The sequence below is a fragment of the Pelecanus crispus genome, chromosome 5 (assembly GCF_030463565.1).
Source record: "Pelecanus crispus isolate bPelCri1 chromosome 5, bPelCri1.pri, whole genome shotgun sequence".
Classification (NCBI taxonomy): domain Eukaryota; kingdom Metazoa; phylum Chordata; class Aves; order Pelecaniformes; family Pelecanidae; genus Pelecanus; species Pelecanus crispus.
Genome location: NC_134647.1, coordinates 59,919,987 through 59,931,510, shown reverse-complemented (window position 1 = coordinate 59,931,510; position 11,524 = coordinate 59,919,987).

Below are 11,524 nucleotides of genomic sequence, written 5' to 3'. Positions count from 1 at the left end.
TTCCATTGAAAACTCTGGAACTGGATATTGTGCTAATCCTCCCATCACCGAATACCCACATATAAGGCAAATGGCTGAGGCGGCAGAAACCACTGTTGGAGGCACCGCGAGCTATTTACGCAGGGACCTGTTAGTTTAGCTAATGTCCTGTGCCGATGGCAGTGGGCCCAGGGCTGTCCCTATCGAAGTCAATAGATTCATTGTCTTCACCCTGAGCAGGGTAAGGCTAATGTGAGGCCTGCCTGGGTCTAAATTACTTTTTTTTCAGATGCGCGTTGCAGATTGTTGAATTCTTACATGAGGGGCGCAGACGCTGCTGCTGGAATCCACAGTTTCAGATTGCAGGGCAGAGCACTGAATAGACAGTGAAAAACTGACTATGAAACCTACTCTTAGATGCATGTGTGTTTACATAATCTATCCCCGGGACTGTTTATTAGTATTGCGATCTGTGTGCATATAACCTTAAAATAACCCCTTCCTCCCGCATCCCATTTGCAGAGGAAGATACCCCTTAACTGGATCCATTACTCTTCCAACGCTTCCCTAAAATAACTGTTTTGATTTGGAAATTTAAATGGAAGGAAGCATATGTATGTAGGCCAGAACATATTTAGAGCATCACTTCTGTTCACTGAGCTGGTCTAATTCTGTTTCCTTCTTTGTTCCTGATCGTGGTCTCTAAAGCACTTTGAATCAGATCCACAAGCTTGTGCTTTTGCTGGGATATGACCTCACATTTAAAACAACAGAAAGAAGGTCATGAACAGGCAAATCCTGCACCAATATGGCCCATGGGCTCTCAGCATAGGAGGACAGTGCTTCAGATGATCCTGGAAAAGATGAGAGCTCTTTTCTCTGCTGGACCAAGATGAATGGAGCCTCCTTGTACATCTTAATGTGTGCCTTGCTAAAGACTAATAAAAACCCTAATGAATACCCTTTATGGGAGCATCTGATCTCAACTGATCTTCAAAATGATGAATTTTCTGCTGCCAGTGTATAACTGTTCTCTGAAAGTGAGGCAGGAGGAATTACCTGCCTCATCCCCCGTGACAAAATGAGAGATATTGTGGTCAGCAAAACCATGAAGATGCACTTGCAGAGCAGGCTGCCCTACGTTAACTATTCTGATTTTCAAGATGCAACCGGTGCTTACACACAGTGGATAAAAACAAGTCCATTTGCCAAATCAAACTAGTGAAAACATACCTGGTTCTAATTTTCACTTATAGTAAAAACAGTCTAATTACCATAGCGTCTCTACAAACCCTGAAGGATAGCAGAGCTAGAAAGAAGGGACGCTCCTGTTGCACTGAGCACAACTTCTTCAGTGATACAAACTGCAGAAAAAGCAGGATCCAGGAATATATGTAATGTTATTTCTTAAGAGTGATCCTGAGAATAAATTCTATTTCTCTTACATACCTAATTTAAAACATTTTTTTTTCTATTCAAATAAAAATGTTATGGTTTTGAGGTCTTAATCGGATCATTAGCAACAACAACAAATTAAAATTAATGAATCCCATTCTGATTTATTTTGCTTGCAGTGTTAAATAAGAAGTACATAAAACACAATTAAGGCATTTTAAGTCCTCTCTTTAAATCCTAATCATGAATTGCTACATCTAGATAAAAACAAAACAAAACAAAGCTTTTATTTGGTGTGAGCCAAGAGAGGTGTAGAGCACACAGTCCCCACTGACTCCAAGGTAAATACTTTCACTCCTTCGTAGGATTTCTGGATAGGAGCTTGCTTGGCAATATCGGGAGCGTGCACAGATGATTACACAGGATCTGCTATTTGGAATAATTAGTGCAAGGAAACTATAAGTACAATGTACAATATACAGAAAGACACTAGCCTAAGGGTAAGGAAGGTCTGACACTTGTTAAAAAAAAGAAAGATAGAAATGCTTTTTTTACCTGTGCTGACATCTCCCTCTTGTTTGGTACTGACACTTCTGCAGGGCACCTCACTCCAAGGCCTGCTTTGTTCATGGTTAAGCACCCACACAGAACCCAGACTTACTTCTCTAGCTAAGGCATTGCACGTGCCCAGGTAACGATTAGACACTTGGCCCACACACCCGGTTTGAGAAGGGTCTCAAAACACTCACTCGGGAGACACCAGCAAAAGACAAATACGAGCACTGCTGTGTGCAGAGCAGCAGCAGTGCAGCAGGGCCAGGTCTGGCTTTCAGCACTTCTGGTGTTGAGTATAGCACTGCAGTGAGGGGTGCCAGTGGGTGAAGAGCTGGAGCTTGCCACCGTACCGGAGGGCACTGCAGCTGTGCGGGAAGGACAGGGCTGCGGTGCGAGCGGCCATACAGGAGAGGTGTGCACATCCCCACTGCGGTGGTCACGCCTGAGCTGCAGGTGATGTGACAGCACCAGACAGCTGAGCCTTGCCGTGGGTCTTCCTATCACACACCCTATCACGTGCCCGTGACAACTAGAGGTCAGAGGGTTATTAATCCTTGTTAAGGTCTTCCAAATTAGCCCACCTCTGCACACACAGAGGACACTGTAGCTACCTGCCCACTGATGGACACAAGTCCCACCTATGCCTGTTGCCACGGGGTAAGTCCTAGCCTAGAAGTTGTAAACCTGCCACAAAGCAGAAAAGAAATGTAGCATGAAGCAGAGGATTTGTTGGATGGTCCAGCTGCTCTCCCACCACCTTGATGCAGTTCATGGGTCTCTCATCTCACTTTTGTCCAAGTGGTGCCCAGATTTCTCCCCCTGTGTGGATGGACAAGCCTCTCACCCTGAGCAAGCACACGTGAGCCTGCACTGCAGGGCTGCTCCTGGAGCCTGACAAGAGCTGGAGCCTGCAGCTGCATGCAGTGCACATGAGAAGTCGTCCAGGAAAGGGGATCTGCCACATAGCTGCTGATCTTCAGCCAGCCTGATACCTGAGCACCAGAGAGAAAATGTTACTCCATTGGGATGCACCAGAGATGCAGCCAGCGTTAACCTCAAGTTCTTCAGATGGCCAACAACAGCATAAATGAAGAAACGTTGTGGGAAGAGCTCTTAACTATACACAGGGCAGCAAGCAGTGAGGAAGGTACCTTGTCTGTCACTTTGGCAAGTGTATCTGTGAACTCTCTGTCTGCTCAAGAAGTGTTGTCATAGACCAGACCAGTCACCATCTTACTGCAGGGATGAGTCCTGGCTAGTGCCCCTGCCTGTTCCAGAAGACTTATTTGTGGTTAGACAGGCACTGCACGTTTGATCATTTCATGTATCTGCTGCACCAATCATCATTCTAAACCTACTTTCATTATTCATTCATTATCAGAAGGAGTCCTTCATTATAACAACACCTTCTTTGGTCTTTAGATGTAATAGCTGTCTGGTCAGACTCCATTCCTCTTGCATATATCATCTAGTCATACGTATCATAGCTGAATAGTACATTCATAGCTTCTAGCACCAAATAGAATCCATATGTTCTCCTCTTGTCCCTCTGCAGAGATTTAGCTGTCTGAGATATTTGCTACGGGATCCTGCATATCCCGTTTAACACCAACATTCAGACATAAAACATCATCGTATGTCCTGCCCTGTTCCTCCATGAGAACTTGGGACATGATCAGCCACCAGTATGAAAATCCCCCCAAATCACTGGCACGAACTGCAGATAGACCAGATGGAATGCAGCAAAGACAGGATAAATGTAATTTCCATTTCTGAACTCTCTATGATTTTGTCTTACAAGAAAACACAGGTTCCCAAAATAACAGTGCAAAGTAGATGTGGAAGCATAGCGAAAATCACTGCAGAGTATAAACAGTAAAACAAGACAGACAGAAGCCATGTCTCCCACTCTGCTTACAGCCACGTAGGAGGCAAAAACAAACAGACCTTGACGACAGCACAGCTACTGCTGTGGCGGGCACAAGGCAGGCAGGCTTTCAGGGAGTCATCTTTCCGCTTGCCAAAATCATGAACTCCAGCCTGACTGGGCTTCACACACACTGGGAGCCTTTCAGTGGTCAGGAGCAGGGCAATATGAAGTCTGCAGTTTTGTGGCCCTCTGGCATGGCATACTGAGCACAGGCCCATTGGATTCTTCATTCTGTAAACCTGCCTCTCGATGCCATCAGGGGCTGGTTGCTGGTGAGCTAAATATTTGGGTATTTATAACACAGCAGTAGAATAGCATCAATATTACAGTCTGTGTAACCCTGATGGCAAGTCAGTGCTCCATTGAATTCTAAGTTTTCTTTCATCCCATTAGACCTTCTCTCCCTGAGAGTTAGATAAATAATTTTTCTCTTGCTCAAGCACTGACATTGAGATGGTACTAAGGAACAGCAAAACATTAGACGGTGAAGTGCTGCTTTATGTAGAGCTTTTTCCAGGTAACCAGCCAGAGCTGACTCGTTTTTGAATGTTTGTTTGCACAGATTAAAACAAACAGTTGCCTTTAAAATCCCCAGTGATGCCCTCTGTCACTCTCTTCTTGTATTCCCAAGCAGAAGCAATGAACAGAAGATTATCATTAGATCACCAGTAAAAAAAATCATCTTCTGTCAGACTTTTGTTGTGGAGTACAAAGAGTATTGAGAGCATCATATAGAGAGTACGGTGGCTCTTGGGCCCCACAAAGGGGACAGGCAGTTTTGTGAAGAGCAGTGAGGTGAACAAGACTACTCCTATATGTGCAACCACTAAATTTTAGGTGCTGTTTAATGTGCTGCTTAGGTAATCAATCTCTTCTGTTACTTTTTTCTTTTTTCTTTTTTTTTTTTTTTTTTTACGTATGCTCAGTGAAACACTTCCTTGCTGCCCTTTAAAAGCAGGGACAACAGTAGCCAGGAGTGCTGCTGACTGTGGTAGGAACAGGACTGGATCAAGATACCCAACAGTTTTAGCCAAGGTACCACAGCACAATGCTTCTTCCTAAAGCCACAATGTGATCACAGATCAAAGATGCATTTTAAACCCTGACCAGTGTGCTTTCCTGTGTGAACAGATTAGATAGTCTCAGAAAACTGCTTGGAACAAGCAGGTGGCCAAAGGGAGTTACATGACGTTTCCCCTATCTTGTCCCCTGCCCAGAAGTATTGGACTGCTTTCAAACACTAAACTCAAAAAAAAAGTAGATGTCTGGGCAGAAACACAAGCTGCCTAGGCACTTCATTCTCCTCTAGAGCAACATCACTCTGGCACCAAGTAAAATTTCCCCGCTTAGTTCTATGAGTGTCAGTCAAGAGTTAATGTAGCCATATCAGTGTAAAAATGATAAACACAAAGAGGAATAAGATCCCTTATTTCTACTTAAAATGCTACACTGAACACCTGCAGCCTCTGTGCTTTCAAAAGAAATGTTATTTTATTTCAGAGAATTACAGTAGCACTTTGTACACACCAGTCACAAAATTGTAAATCTTGATTCCCTACTTGTAGACACATGCAAACATTTTGGCAATTGTAACCTGTGGGTAGCAAACAGGCATCTTGTTTCTGGAGGCTCACTGTGGTTTTCAGATCTGGTATGAATGAATTACCTTTCTTCACGAGCTCCCTTCCCAACTTGTCCACTTAGTAAACAAAACATCTCTAGCTAGGCAGTCCCAAATGTGCTCGGTTTTTTAACAGGCATTTTCATTTTAATACACATGCTGAACATCGTATCAACATGCAAAGCCATAAATTAGCTGGGGAAGGGTTTGAAAGCTTACATCTTGAAATAGAGTGAATCTGCCCTTTAATTCACATTGCAGAGAACAGCCCTTTGTACTGATATGCCAAAGGCAAGTCCCACCGCTGGGTGTGGAATGAGGTACTCATTGTAACATGCTCTGAGAGGTGTCACTACCTTAATCATACAGCAAGCAAAGTCATTCAGATCTCTGTGTTACAGCCCAAATTTTCAACAGTGACTAGTGGTTGGGGAGACAGAAGTATTAAAGTATGAGGTAGTACACCTCCTCGATTCCTGATTTTCACCAAGCTAAGCACTACTTGAGGAGAGGTCCCCTGAACGTGCCTGCAGCTGAGCACTGAAAAACTGAAATCCAGCCACTTAGAAATCCCTGAATAAATTTCAAGCAAAAGCAAGCACATTTCAAAGGCTGTGGTGCGCTCGCTCAGTGCATGGCATCTGTATGAGAAGACAGGACTGAGGACCGCATCATGCACCCTGCCTACCAGAGCGTGGCCTTGGGACATTGGAGAGAGGCGGGATTTGACCCCAAGGTAGCAAATATGATTTTTCTCTGAAAAGCATTCGGTCTGCTGTGGGGGAGGGGAGCTTTCATTCGTCAAAAGAGCTGACTTCCTATGCCTGCCCCAGGCTGAGTTGTGCTTGGCATTCAGAGGCATGACTCAAGTGAAGGAGAGGGTCCCGTGGAAGACAGAGGCAGCTCCCGCAAGGAGAGCCCAGCCGCTGCCGTGTGGTGCTGACCCCCTCTGTAATTTGCTTTTGCCCCCGGATCCTGTGCCAGCCCAAGCCCCTTCTCTCCGGCGGGTTATTACCCGTGAGGCGAAGGACGAGGCGTCCGCCCGTCGGGAAGGGCCGCGGACGCTGCCGGGCTCCCCGGGCCACAACCGGCTGCAGCCCCAGCTCTGCCGCCGGGGCCCCGTGGCTGCTCGGCCCGGCCCGGCCCCGGCGTCCCCCGGCGCAGCCCCCAGCGCCGGCGCCGTCTCCGCGGTGCCGCAGCGGCGGCCGTCGGGGCCGCCCGTCGAGCCGCTCCCGGGGCCGCGGCGGGTCCCACGGAGGCCCCGTCCCAGGCCCGCGGCAGCGCGGCGGCCCTGAGCGGCGGAGCCCCCGGGCGGGCCCGCCCCGCCCGGTACCGCTCGCCGGCTGCTCCCTCTCGGGCGGTCGCCCACGGCTCTCCCTGCCGCCTCCGTCCTTCAGCGCCGCTTCCCCGGCGGCGCTGGCGGCCGGAGCGGGGCTGGCATCTCGCTCGTCCCGCCCGAGCTCACGGGGCGGCCGGCAGCCCGGAGGGGTCCGGGGGGAGCGCTGCCCCCGGGGCGGGGGGTGAGGGACCGGGGGGGGAGTGCGAAACACGGCGCGGGACGGAGCGGGAGGCCGGGAGGGAGGCAGTGCGGGACCCGGGGGGGGCCGGGGGGGCAGTGCGGGACCCGGGGGGCCAGTGCGGAGCCGTACGAGAGCCGGGGGGGGCTGCGCGCAGCACCGCGGGCGCGCTGACCGCGCCCCCACCGGGGCGGGACTCCGGCCCCACGAGTGTGGCACGGCGAAGCAGGCTCCTCGGGGGGTGCCGGGAGGGTTTAGGGTTTCCACAACACCTGCCCGGGGTCCCGGGGCAGACCGCCCCTCCCGGGCCTCGCCGCGTCCTGCGGGGCGAGCTGCGAAGAGCCGCCGGTGCGCCCGGCCGTCGGTGGCACCGCTACCCGGGCCGGGCCGCACCCGACGGCCCCGGTGGAGCGGGGATGGGAACAGCTGGGCAGCCTGCGGGGGGGCAGAGATGGCTCTCCCGGGGGAGCCCTCCTCCTGCCGCAGCCCCCGGGATGCTTCGCAAAAGCCCGTCTAGGGTGGGGGTTCCTGAGGTACGTGTCCCCGTCCCGTCTCCCCCCCCGCAGCCCGCAGGGGTGCACGGGGAAAAAAGGGTCCCTGTCCTCATCGGCGGCGGCCGAAGGAGCTGAAAATCTTTGGAGGTACTGCGGCTCCGGCGGGCCCCCTCCTCCCCCCGGCACAGGCGTTTCCATTTGACGGCCCAGGTCTCCTGCCAGAGTAGTGTTTATTCATCGCATAAACAGAAGTGAAAGGAATTAAGCGGGCAGATACGATAGCTCCGGGGAACCTTTCGGGCCCTTCAGCATGGAGTTACCGTGCTCACAGAAAACAGGACATCCTTACAACTGAAAACATGCAGCGAGCTTTGTAGGTATTTATATATAAACCACCGGCGATGGTTTCCATTTTGGTTTTGCCCTCCAGTACGTTAAGGGCAAAATGTTCTTTTACATAATTTGATCGCTGCTTTAACTTCCTCTGTCCCCAGCACTTTGCCTAACTGAGTGACAGCGTGACACAATTAGCACTGACACTTAAAAAGTCAACTTCTAGATAAAGCGTTCAGCGTGATTTCAGGAACGCATAGGTGGAACACTTAATTCGAACACGCACAGGTTTCATCCTTTCAGATAGTCTGTTCATAGTGCAGGGACCAAGAGGTGAAATAAGTAGATCTGAGTAAATGAAGAAAATTATTGCAGTTACACACTGGGGTGCCGAAATTACTCCCTGCCCTTCCTCCTGCAGTGCAAGGGCCAGTGCTCTAAAAAGATGCAGGGTTGCATCCCACTAACTCCCTTCTTGCCCTCCGCCTCCCCACCCCTCCAGCCCCCAGGTTTTTTTCCGGGGGTGGGGTGGGGGGGGGGGAAGTCAAATTGCATCAAGTTCTGGATGTTGTTGAGGGAACCACTGGCTCAGGAATCCAATTAGGAAATAGAAACTTTTCCCTTTGACTGATCTGGTCATTCACAATTAAGCAACGCAGAGCTCCACACTGGAACAGCCATGAACAAAAGCCACATGTGTGAAGCTTTGGAAGATCCTGGACCCACAAAGCAGAGTCAGACAGCCTAGCCCAAGGAAAGTGCACTGCACGGATTTGGAAAACAAGTCATTAGTAAGAGACCGGGTTCGTTTACTTCTCGTTAAACCAGCCCAGAACCAAGAATTCAGGGCTAGTCCAAACCCTGCAGCTTTTACCAGTGGCTGGAGCCAGCGGGGATGCGAACTCACAAAGAGCAAGCCCGCGAGTGCTGGCTTGATTTCCTTGCCTGTCTTCCACAGCCCACAGAGGCCCCCACAGCCCAGGACGCTGTGGTCTACAGATGGAAAACCTCCGGATACTGGCAGGTGTGCAAATGCCAAAGTACGTGTAAGAAGATGGCTGAGGCAAGAGAGGGGAGCTTGCATGGAAGTGAACTTTGTCCTGCAATAGCTGCCAGGCTTTCCTCTCCGATCTGTCTCTCCTGCCAGACAGCTGCTGGCGCAGGAGGTGACCGCACGGCCCCGCCGTTACACAAGGAGCAAACTGCAGCGAGCGGGAGCAGCCCGCCCGCGGGCCCCCCTCCCCGCCTCGCCCAAGCCTCCCTCGGGAGCACGGAGGGACCCGGAGGCCCAAAGCGAACGGGGAGGTGAGACTGCGAGACCAGGGCACGCATCCGCTAAGGGGGGGGACACACACACACACACCACAGCCACGCATTTCCACCCAAGCGGGGCCCGAACCCCGCCGAGCAGAGAGCGGGAAGGGGAGGCGGGGCCGGCGGCGGGGCCCGGCGGGGACAGCTGCGGGGACAGCTGCGGGGACAGCTCCGCTGCCGGCCCCCCGGCCGCCCCGCGAAGCGCCGCCAGCGAAAGGCCCGTCCCGCCGGGTCCCGCCAGCCCCCCCGGCCCCGCGGCGCTGGCAGAGGCGCGGTCAGCGCGGAGGGGGCCGGGGCCGCCGCCGCCGCCGCCCTGGGGCAGGGCCGGGCGGGGCGCGGCGCTGGGGAAGCCGCCGGGGCTGGGGGCAGGGATGCCTGGCCCGGGCCGCGACCGTACCCGACGGGGCTCGCCGGGGACAGGCTTACCGCGGCCCTGGTCTCAGTGCCATTCCTAATTCCCCAGCGGACCGTGCTTTAACGGGAGGACCGGTTTCGCTAGAGCAACCTCCGGGGAGAACCATCCAGCCGCAGGCACTTGCGCCACGGTGCAGTCTTTCAGAAGTCTGTATGCCGACACCCTCTCGTTAAAACAACCCTAATTCTCCGCGTCCGGTATTTTCTTCGTGCTTTGCCTTACCGTCAAATATTTAAGAGATCTCTCCTGTGTGCCACTGATTAGCACTCCCACCCACGCACATCCTTGCGTTACTTGTGAGAGAGAGGAATCAGAACCAGACGCAGGTCCGTCCCGTCCCCCCCCCGTCGGAGGGTCCCGCGGGAGTCCCCCGCTCCGCTCTCACCCTCGACAGGACCAGGCTGGGACCGCCGGGCCCGGCCCGGCCGCGGCGGACTGCCTGCCCCCGGGCAGGTCCCCCTTCCCTCCCTGCTGAGAGCCGGCCGACGGGCCCCCCCGCCGCGGGGTCCTTCTGCAGGGCCCGGCGCCCCAAGCGCGGAGCCCACGGGGCGAGGAGCGGCGGGATGCAAGCAGCAGCTGAGCCGCGCATCCCGCCGGGCTGCGGGGAGGCAGCCGCAGGGAGACGAGGCGCGCAGCAATCGGACATGCCCTAAAGCCTGCCCGTCTGCGTGTTTTCATCTCCTCAAAAAACGATGCTGGGAATACTCGCTAAAATATCGAGGGCGTGTAATTGAAACGCTGAAATTTAAGCTGGACTTCGGAGAGATAGGTGATAAAAGCGCACGGGCGAAGCACGGGTGGAGTCCGCATAACTGAGCCCATGCGTTTTCCACGTCCACCCTGTGCATGCTACAGCGATTCTGGCCTCTTCTCATAAATGACGCCTCTCCAATAAGCTCGGCAAGAACGCTCACCTCTTGCGAGGCACCCCCGGCCACAGCAATAACCAGGCTCTGCTACCTGACTGTCTCCGCGCCGGTTCTCGGGGCGCCTCCCGCGCCCCCGGGGCCGCCCACGGCTCCGCGCAGCCCTCGGCGAGGCCCCGGACAAGCCCCGTACCCCCGCTCCGCCGCCGCAGAGACCCTCGCACCCCGCGGGCGCTTCCCCCGAGCCTGGGGGCGGGCGGCCGCGGAGGTGGGGGGGAGAAGCGGCGAGACCCCCAGAGGTGACCCCGGTGCCGCGGCCCGAGCCGAGGCAGGGAGCGGAGGGGACCGCGGGGGGGGGGCGGTCGCGGGGCGCCAGCGACGTGGGGAGCTGGGCGGCCGGGGGGGGCCGGCTTTCCCCGCCGCCAGCGCATCCGCGGCTGTCCGCTGCGCCCGCTCGTCTCCCGGCGGAGCCGGGCTCCGAAAATTCTAAGAATCACGGAGAAACCTCCCGTACGCTCTTTTTCCTCCGAGACCCGCTTTATGAATTGCTGCTGCACGTTCACAGTCGCCGTGGGGAACAACGCGCGGATTGCCTCGGTCGGCTCCACTGCTGTAGTTTTCAGAGAGAAAAGGTGTATGCATACAGAAAAGGAGTTATTTTATAGAAATCTAACACGCGGCCCTCCGCGAAGCGCGCACCAACACCCTGAGCTAACTCGTTGACGGCGCAGGACAAGGACCGACGAGCCACAAACTCGACGCTGCTCCCGGCCGTGCCACGGTCTCGTCGCACCCCGGGCTTACCGAGGGCTCTCCTCACGGCGGGTCTGGCCCCTCTCCCTCCGGGGCACATCTCTTTGGAGGCCCACCCCGCCAGGTGCTCGCTTGCCGTCGGGCCGCCGGTGGTCGCGGCGGACGGACGGGGAGATCCGCGCAGCCGGCCCCGGCGGGCTCGGTGCAGGACGCGGCCCCGGCGGGCTCGGTGCAGGACGCGGCCCCGGGCCGAGCTCCCCGCGGGACGCGGACGCGCGCTCCTCCCCGCCGGAGCCCACGGGGCCGCGCCGACGCCTGGCCTCGGCCCCTCGCCGCTCCAGCGCTCGGCCGG